Below are 9,820 nucleotides of genomic sequence, written 5' to 3'. Positions count from 1 at the left end.
TCTCGCTGTTAAAATGCGTCCCTCTGTCTGATTCCAAAGAGGTCGGAACCCCGAAACGTGGCACTAGCTCCCTCAACAATAACTTTGCTACTGTGAGCGTATCGCACCTACGTGTTGGGTATGCCTCAACCCACCTGGAAAACACACACACGATCACCAAGACATACCTGAGGCGGTTACACCTCGGCATCTCAATGAAGTCCAATTGCATCCTATTGAAGGGTCCACCGGACCTCCCAATGTGACTCAGTGTGAATGGGTGTTCTTTTCCCAACGTTCATTTGTTGACATGTAACACACCTCTGACATACCGCTTCCGCAGCCATTCTAAATTTTGGGTTATACCACGTTTGTCTGAACACTCGCATCATCGCATCTCTTCCCAGATGTGCAGGACCATGTATCTGTCGTGCCATCGGACTCACCAGCTCATTCGGCAACACAGCTCTCCCATCAGTCGAAACCCACAAATCCAACTCTCCTTTGACACAACCAGCTTACTCCCACACCTTTTTCTCATAGTCCGACGCCTGCTCTTGCATACACCTCATCTCATCCCAAGTATCAGCCACTTCCAGTATCATGTTTAACTCGGTCCTCCCCTGCGTCCCTTCAACAGTTTGTTCAGTAAACGAGTATCCTTGCTCGGCACAGTAACGTGCAACTTCATCAGCATAACGATTTCCCAGGGACACAAAGTCAGTACCCTTGCTATGTGCAGTGCATTTCACAACGGCTATCTCTGCTGGACCCTGCAAAGCTTCCAGCAGTAATCTGACAAATTCTCCATTCCGGATAGGGGAACCTGATGATGTCATGTAACCCCTTTGAGACCATAACTGCCCGAAGTCATGAACCATACCAAACCCATATTGACTGTCAGTGTATATGGTAATCCGAATCTTGTTGGCTGCCAAACAGGCACGCGTCAACGCAATTATCTCAGCCACCTGAGTGGAGTGTACTCCTTCCAGGCAAGCCGCTTCCACAATTCCAGAAATTGTACAAACAGCAAAAGCTGCTCTCAACTGACCAGTATTGTCTCTTACACATGAACCATCAACAAAGAAAATTTCATCGGGGTCTGTCAATGGTTCATCGACAATATCCGGTCTGGGTTTGGTACACATTTCAGTCACATCAAGGCAATCATGGTCTTCACAATCATCGTCTAAAGCATTTGATAATGGCATCAAGGTAGCAGGATTCAAGACCGAACACCTCTTAAGGGTCACATTCTCCGCAGCAAGTATAACCTGCTCGTAGCGTGTGAGCCTATTATTTGTCAAATGCTGTGTCTTGGTCCTGGTCATCAACAATTCTACTGAGTGAGGAACATATACCATTAGTGGATGACCCATCACAATACTTTCACACCTTTCAATGCTGACACCTGTTGCGGCAACAGATTTGAGACATCCGGGCCACGCTGCGGCTACTGGGTCTAAGGTAGCCGAGAAATAAGCAACTGGTCTACGGACACCTCCATGATCTTGTGCTAAAACTGCCAAAGCACATCCCTCTCGTTCACAACAGAACAATGAAAATGATTTGGTGTAATCAGGCATTCCCAGAGCCAGAGCGCAACGCAAGTCCTTTCGCAGCTCAAGAAAAGCCATCATACAGTCTTTGTCCCATGGTACCGGATCACTTACATCCTTGTGCGTCAGTTTCTGCAATGGCTTCGCCTTCAGGGAAAAGTTGGCAATCCACTGGTGACAGTAGCCAACCATCCCCAAGAACATCCTAACCTCTCTCTGGGTCGAAGGCACCATAATTTTCATGATCGCTTCAATCCTGTCAGGCGACACTTTCCTCTTTCCCTTCTCTATCCTGTGACCCAGATACTGTACTTCAGGCAAACAGTACTGTAACTTGCTGGGGGACACCTTGTGTCCGTTTTCTGCTAAATGGTTCAACAAGGCAATGGTGTCAATTCTACAAGCATCTTCTGTCTCTGACGCAACAAGGAGATCGTCTATGTAATGTACGAGAAGGGAGTTCTGCAGCAGTACTAGATTCTCAAGATTCTTTTTAAGCAGCTGATTGAAGATCGATGGGTTCTCTGTATACCCCTGAGGGATACGACACCACTTTAATACACGATTTTCCAGCTTAAACGCAAAAAGATATTGGCTCTCCTCGTGCAATGGAATCAAGAAGAAAGCCTGACAAAGGTCAATCACAGTAAACCACTCAGCTTGGAACGGTATCTGAAACAGTATCACTGATGGATTCGGTACCACTGGACAGCATGGAACAACTATGCTGTTCACTTTCTGTAAATCATGCACAATCCTGAACTTCCCGCTAGGCTTTTGCAAACTCATGATCGGGGAGTTGCATGGACTGCCCATGACTTCCTTCAGAATTCCCTGTTTTATCATGGATTCGATTACAGGTTTTATCCCTGCAATCGTTTCCGGAGTCAGATTGTATTGGGGTGTTCTTGGAAACTCAGCATTCGGTTTCACCTGAATCTTAACTGGCTCTACTCCTTTGATCAGACCGATCTCTTCTCCTGTAAAGTCCCACACTTCCTGTGAGACTGTGTCTCGCAAATCCCAAGGGAGTTCCTCCACAGTCAAGGCTGGATACAGTTCTATACATACATGCGCATTTGCAACCTTAAAGGCAGCATCATCATCGTTTGTCTGCAACTCCACTCCCTTAGGGGTACAGTAGATAGTACAATTGAGTTTGCACAGGAGATCTCTCCCTAACAGACACACAGGACTGGAATCACACACTACAAATTGGTGTTTGTCTCTGAAACTTCCTATCTTCACGGGGACTGGCTCAGTCAGTGGGTTCGTCATTCTCCTGTTTGCAACGTCTACAACTTGGATAGTCTGTCCTGAAAAGGGTAGGTTGGGGACTACTGCAGATCGTACAGTAGAACGGGTAGCACCCGTATCAACCAGAAAGGTGGTGGGATGGCCATCCAATCTGGCCTCTACGAATGGTCCTCTCTGATCTACCTCCAGAACTGCCCCGAGGGTACAATCCTCCCCCCCACTCAGGCGTCTTCCTGTCACTGGGTCAAAGTAATAACACTCGTCCCCTTCGACCATTAAAGGCATCTGCTTGTAAACCTTGTTCCCTGCCGAAATCTTCGGTGGCTGGGGAACCGGAACTTTAGGAGCTGAAGTCCCCCCTTTAGCCGTCTTAACTTTCGCTATTGCTACCTTCTGCACTGTAGGGGCCTGAACCTCCTCCTCTTCCTCTTCTTGCCCTTGATTTTCTGGGTTATGGGGACACTCGCGTCTCCAATGTCCGATCTCGTGACACTGATGACACTTAGTCGTCTTCTTTAGAGTCGCCAGATCTATCCTTGGTCTCGTACCGTCCTCGTTGTCCCTTTTCTGACCACCTGATTTTCTCCCTAAAGTTCCACCCCCTGACTGACCCTGTCCTCCCAATTGCATTTGAACTAGCATCAGTTTATCTTTAAGCTTCTTGGACTTAGAGTCTATCTCGTCACTGCAGTACCTGGCGTACCTCAAGATCTCATCTAGGGGCTTGTTCTGCCAACAAATCAAATGTTGTTGTATCATGAGACAAATATCGGGCCTTAGTCCTAGAACAAACTTAGACACAAACTGTCCCATGTCCTTTGGATCCATCACATCCAAACCGCTGTACTGCTTAAATATCTGTAATAATCGCTCATAGAACTCATGAACTGTCTCCTTTGGTTCCTGCCTAGTTCGATCTATCTTCACCCAGTCGATGTCCTGTGGTGGTACCTTAGTTTTCAACCACGTGATCACTTGCTCATACTTTACCATCACCCTGGGTGAGGGGCCATTTGTGGCGGGTCTCGATCAGGCTCCACTGTGGGCCACTCAACACTGACCTTACATGCTATCCACAGGTCTCCTGGAACCGCAATGTCAAACAGTGTATTCAGATCAATCCACAATACCTTCGAGATCTTAACAAACCTCTCTACCTGTTTGTACCATTCCACCGGACTCTCACGCAACTTCGGAAATGAGTTTGTAAAGGCAGCCAAATCTCCTCTAGTCCAGGGTAATGTACATATCCCCCGTGAGCTACCTCCCGCAAGGGGTACGCCTCCACATGCATCAACCCTCCTCCCGGAGATGCCTCAACAGCGCTTCGCCTAACACTCTTTTTCCTTGACCACCTGTCATCCCACTTGTCCAATTGGACCCATGTTCGGAGTCCCACAATCAGTCTCCTGATGTGGGTTTTTAATCCGATCACCCTCTTTTCCTCTAGATCTTGGTCCGAGTACTGCAATCTATGGCCACCCTGTAATGCCTTCGTCCTTGTCAAATCCACAGCATACTTGTTCGCTAATTCAGACAATTTCTCATGAGCTGTCCTAGCCCTTCGAGTAACGTCTTTCGCCACAAACAACATTTCATCTGGTTCGTAAAGTTCGATCCTTTCTAGTGGTAATGTGCCTTCCACTTTTTCCTCCACTTCCGATTTGAGTCTCAACACATCAATCCTCCTTGCCTTTATTGCCGCCCTCAATGTACCCTGACTCGGTGTTCCACTAGAGTCCCCTCTGCCACAGTCCTGACTCACTCGTCTCTCTTCTTCAGGTGTGTTATGGGGAACCCTTCGGTTTTCCCAACCTTCGCGGTCCCACTCCGACCTGTTATTGCTAGGTGCATGGTTGGACACTCCCCTACTTTCCACACTCCTGCGATCCCATCCCTGCCTGCTTCCGCTAGGCGTGCAGTGAGACACCCCCCTGTTTTCCTGACTTCTGTGATCAAAATCATCCCTCGACCTGTAGCTCTGGGTATCCACAACCATCTCCCACGTTCGGAAATCTGGCCTTAATTCCCTAAGCGACCTTGGCCGTGGTCCTCTCAGATCCATCGGTCCTCTCAAACCCCCCTGCTCTCTGGATGAGTCTGCTGATGCTGCCAAAGGGGTGCTCCTTTCTACAGGCCTTGGCAACTGGCTCCATTCGTCCGCCACATTACTCCTCCCTTCGCTGACACTTCTCTCCCTGTCTGTCTGTGGCAGACCCTCGCCTTGTCTCTGTTCTGGATTGTACACTGATACTATGGACCTATTGTAACAGATACCGTAAGAGCGTCTGGCAATCTCTGAGAATCGACACCCTTTTCGTTTTGTACATTTTGTACCGTAAATCTTCCCACTACTCTCGCCTCTGGGGAAATTTGAGGTGTCCTTTCTCCCTCCCCCGAGCCGGACCTGTCCCCTAAGGGGCCCAAACTGCTCGCCTGTGGAACGCCACCATCCACAACAGAAGCTTCCCTGTCCATTGCTAATGATGATCTTCCCTCTATCTCAGGATTATATGGAGGTGGTCTCTCCGACAACAGTCTCTCTATCAGGCTATCATCTGTCTCACTGTCCTCGTCCTCGGTACTCTTTCTCTGCGCATCCCCTGTGTTGGCCAACAATGGGTACAACCTGTCCCCTTCGATGGTCTGCACTCTCCACCTCTTAGCCAGTGCATCCCACCGTGCATCCAGGACCGCCCTAACTGATCTTTTCACTCTTTCTTGTCTCCTATCTCTGTTCTTTTCATGGGCTGCCCTGATCCACGCATTCAACGCTTCAAACTGTGTTGGTCTGGGCAAAGGCCTGAAAGAGGCCATAGTCGCTTTTAACTGATACAGCACTTCCAATTCAAACGTTCCGTATCTAGGAAAGGTCAATTCCTCGCTTCCGTCAGTCATCTTACACCAGTTCTCAAGCCACAATATGGTATGCAACCCAACATTCGTAGCCATGTAATGGGCTGGAGTATCCTCGGGTGGAGCCTCTTCCCCACCCCGAGGTTCTAACTTCTTTTCACCTTTGAAACAATCTGCAACACTTTTAAACATTTCATGATGAAAACCACAACGTTTCTTTGTTTACATTGCTGTTTTACTTCCCGATGACAATCCACCAATCCCAGAGCGGCTTCACACTAACCGCCCTATCCCAGCGCGGCTCTTTCTGACGTCACTCGCCTCCGCTTCGCAGCATTTCCCCTCCTCTCTCAGCTCGTCTCCCGGTCACGCATGCATCCCAATCATACACTTGAAATGATCACTTCCGACCAAGCAACCACTTCCTTGACCGTACGTCCACAGTCTGGCTGTAATTGTCACCGAACTGGCAAATGTCTGTCCACGAAACGACCGGACAATCGCCTCAACTGATAGGTTACAAACACACGGCAACTTCCGACCAGCGTCCGTTACCCACACACTCACACATACATTCCCCCTATCTCGGTCCTGCGGGCGATCAATGGTACCTCATGACCCCCTTACAATGGTCGACAATTACTATGAGTGTTCGATACACCCGAACCACTTAAACTCTCCTTGAGCCTAAGATTTTCACCGGCTGCGCGCGCTCACAACCTGATCTCCTTTCACACTACAGGCATTCAACTCCGCAAGACAATACAACACAACACAAAAATTCAACGTAACCGAAATCTAGCAACGCATGACCCTTTTCATACTCACTCTCTTGCGACCTGCTGCTTTCCACCGCACCGTCACTCTCCGTCAGTTTCCATGGAACGCCATCCTCTGTCCGCGGTTCTCTGAACACTCATCACTAGATCTCTATGGGCCTTGGGGAAATCTCAACCTAATCTAGATTACCCTCACTCTAGAAGGAAACCATCCTACTCTGCTACCAACTGGAAAGGCGAGATTTTACTTCTAGAATCAGCTTACCATACTCCAGAATCCCGGACACAGGTCGACTAGACCTTTTTACCTGTCATAGAGCGAATTGGGAAATCTAATTGAACAATGGTTAATCAATTTCAAAAAATCCCCTTAAATCCCCAAAGAACCACTGACTTGGAACTAAGTTAAAAGATTTATTATAAAGGCAAAAACAACTGAATGTATAAACATCTCAGCAAAAGGTTCAAAAGATAAACAGGAACTAATACAAACATAATTCTACGGAAGAATCTCAGACGACTCCGAAACAATACAAGAATAAGTTCAAGAATCATCAGGCTAACAAGAATTGCTATAACCTGAGTTTTAGTAAGCATTTATAAAAGGAATAAAATCCAGTTAGTCTGTCCCTACACTACTCTAGATGACATCCCTACTTAACAAAGTCCCATTCAGAAAAAGGTGTCAGCAGTGGTGACTCTTAAAGAGTTCACTCACTTTCCTCCAAGCTCAATCTTCAGGCTACTCAGTCATAGCTAAACTCTCTGCCTGACCAACCTTTCTCTCTGACTCCTCAGCCCATCTGCTCTACCTCCACCCTCAGGGTGCTGTCCCTAATACAAAACCCCACAATACGAACAACACGCCTTCAGGTACGCCCCTCGAGAAGGTGTTGGTTTCCAGAATTTTCCACTATGGCACCTCTCCATCCTTGTCCGTTTAAACGTCCTCGGGTCCCAGGCTCTTCTTCGCTTCACGTTGCTTACTTGAATTCCTCAGTTACTCCTCCATGTCTGAGCCTAGCATCCTGACTCTCATACACAATGGGCCCTTCTACTACCTTATCTACTTGGTTCTGCACCTGCAAAGGAACGCATGTGAATCGGCTCACAAATTCTGAATGTTGCAAATGACTTTAGCTGAGACAGCTTTCTCCAAAAACATTTCTACTCATTTAATGCTGGAAGGCATTTCGAATCAGGCCTTCACAGTTTTCATGAAATGGGCCTCTGCACGTTTATGTGCACCAACAGGCTAACATAAGCAATACATTTACGTTCTTTAACACCAATCTTTAATGCAAAATACAAATCTCTACCTAAGACATTTAATCACATTTAACATTACAACTGTGAGTGTAATAAGTGTAGGAAGGTGGATATCTGACTATGGTTGCCCCCAACTTTTTGCCTGGTGTTTTGCTGGTTTTTCGACTTAGTTGACCTGGGGCCCTGCTATTCAGGACCCCAGGCCCACTGCTCTCTCTGTAAAATGGATTCCATGTACCTTAGGTACATATCTAATTGGATACTGAGTCACCTTATCAGTCCCTGTACAGTGTACCTTAGGTACCCAGGGCATAGGTGCACCCAGGGCCTACCAGGGGCTGCAGCATGTATTATGCCACCCCTGGCTGGCCATCCAAATCTGACACAACTGGCTGATCAATCAGCTGGGGCAAGGTGGTGTAAGCACCCTTTGCTTTAGATATAGTATCCCTATATCTAACCCTAAAATGGACACATATATTCCTATAAGTCACTCCTATGGCAGGCCTTATCAATCCTGAAGGCAGAGTGCTTGGAATTATGTGAGATTGTGCTCTGGCATGAGCTGAGCCCGTTTGCAGCTTGCGGAACCAAGTCCAAATAGCTGTTCCATGATAACCCTATACCATATACTCTTAAGTGCATTATGAACCTCGCGGTCAAATGCTAACTTTGGTATAGCATTATCAAAACATGTAGAGTAAGGTGTCATACGAATTGGAATACTACCCCCTCGCCAATTCTGGCGACGGGGGTAGCATTCTACCCTTCTAGAGGGACACAACATGTATGTAACTGTGAACCCCGGTTAAAGTTAACTCGAGCCTCAGCATCACAAAATGGATGCTGCCACCACAGACACAAGTCTGACCTCCTGCTGCTGGGAGTCCTTCCAGCGAGGGAGGCTTGGACAAAGGGTTTCCTGCCTTGGGAGGTGCTAGCACCACCCCAGACAGGATTTTGTGTATTAGGTAGGACAGGGCTGAAAGGAATGAGACATGCCTGGGGCACACAAGGTGTCCCTGTGCATACTCCGGTCAGAACCAGTTCCTGGGGCACTCCAGCCCCAGAGCTGGCGCAAGACCGGACAAAGGATAGGGGGGGTGGTCCTGGTCCCACCCAGGGGAGGGACCTAGTTGTAGTGCAGCCCCCTTTAGCCGGATAAAGGTAGGAGCTGGTCCCATTCCAAATTAGATTATCCTGATCAACTTCACAAGAAGAAACTCTGGACCTCGACGTTCTGCTCCACAGAAGACAGAAGGAATCTCCCTTGTGGGCAAGGAGTGTCCACCCTGCATCTGCAGGCACCATCAGCGTACCGCGACTTCCCTTTGTCGTCTTCCTGCAAAGGATCCAGACTTCAGAGCCCGATGAGACCCGGATTCCCAGACCTCTCCGACCTCAACCCACATCTGCAGCCGAGCTGAGACCCGTGGGTGCGACGAGACACGTGGGACCGGCCATCTTGAAAGAAGCAGCACTTCGCTCCAGCACGACTTCCGAGGCCTCCTCGTCCAAGTGCTTTGGGGACTGAGAAGCCCCGACCCCGAGCAGCTCCTGCATCGAAGATCAGCCCTCCAGCATCCACGAGATCTGCGTGGGGCCCTTCTGCCTGTTTGCTGCTCGACCCGTTATCTGGTCACTTGCCGGCTGGCTAGTGACCTCCTAGACGATGAACACCGACAACTTTGCTGCTGGTCTGGTTGCTCCAGACTGGCCCTGGCTCCCTTCCAAAAGAGGAGCACCCCGGACCCTCCTGGTCCACTCCAGATGCCGTTTCCACTCACCGCGTGGGTTGCCTTTGCCAAGGCCTGTTAAACCCGAATCCGGAGACGACACCGCCGACAGCGAGAGCCTGCGTGGGACAGCTCGTGCCTCCATCCTGGTCGTCGAAGACACCACCTGGTACACGTGGCTGGAGAGACAGGCGTCCACCTTCACCTGATCGCGACGACGACATCTGGTTCCACTCCTGGTTCCACTCCAGTCACTGGCTAGTGACTTTGAACATTGTCCCCTCTGCTTTCAGGTTCCTCTCTTCACCAATCTACCCTTGGATTGCACCGGACATCTTCCTCCTGGTCGCCTGCAGCATCTTTCTTCAAGGCTCCATAGACT

The sequence above is a fragment of the Lissotriton vulgaris genome, unplaced genomic scaffold (genome assembly GCF_964263255.1).
Source record: "Lissotriton vulgaris unplaced genomic scaffold, aLisVul1.2 SCAFFOLD_467, whole genome shotgun sequence".
In the NCBI taxonomy this organism is placed as follows: Eukaryota; Metazoa; Chordata; class Amphibia; order Caudata; family Salamandridae; genus Lissotriton; species Lissotriton vulgaris.
This window is presented reverse-complemented; position numbering follows the sequence as displayed.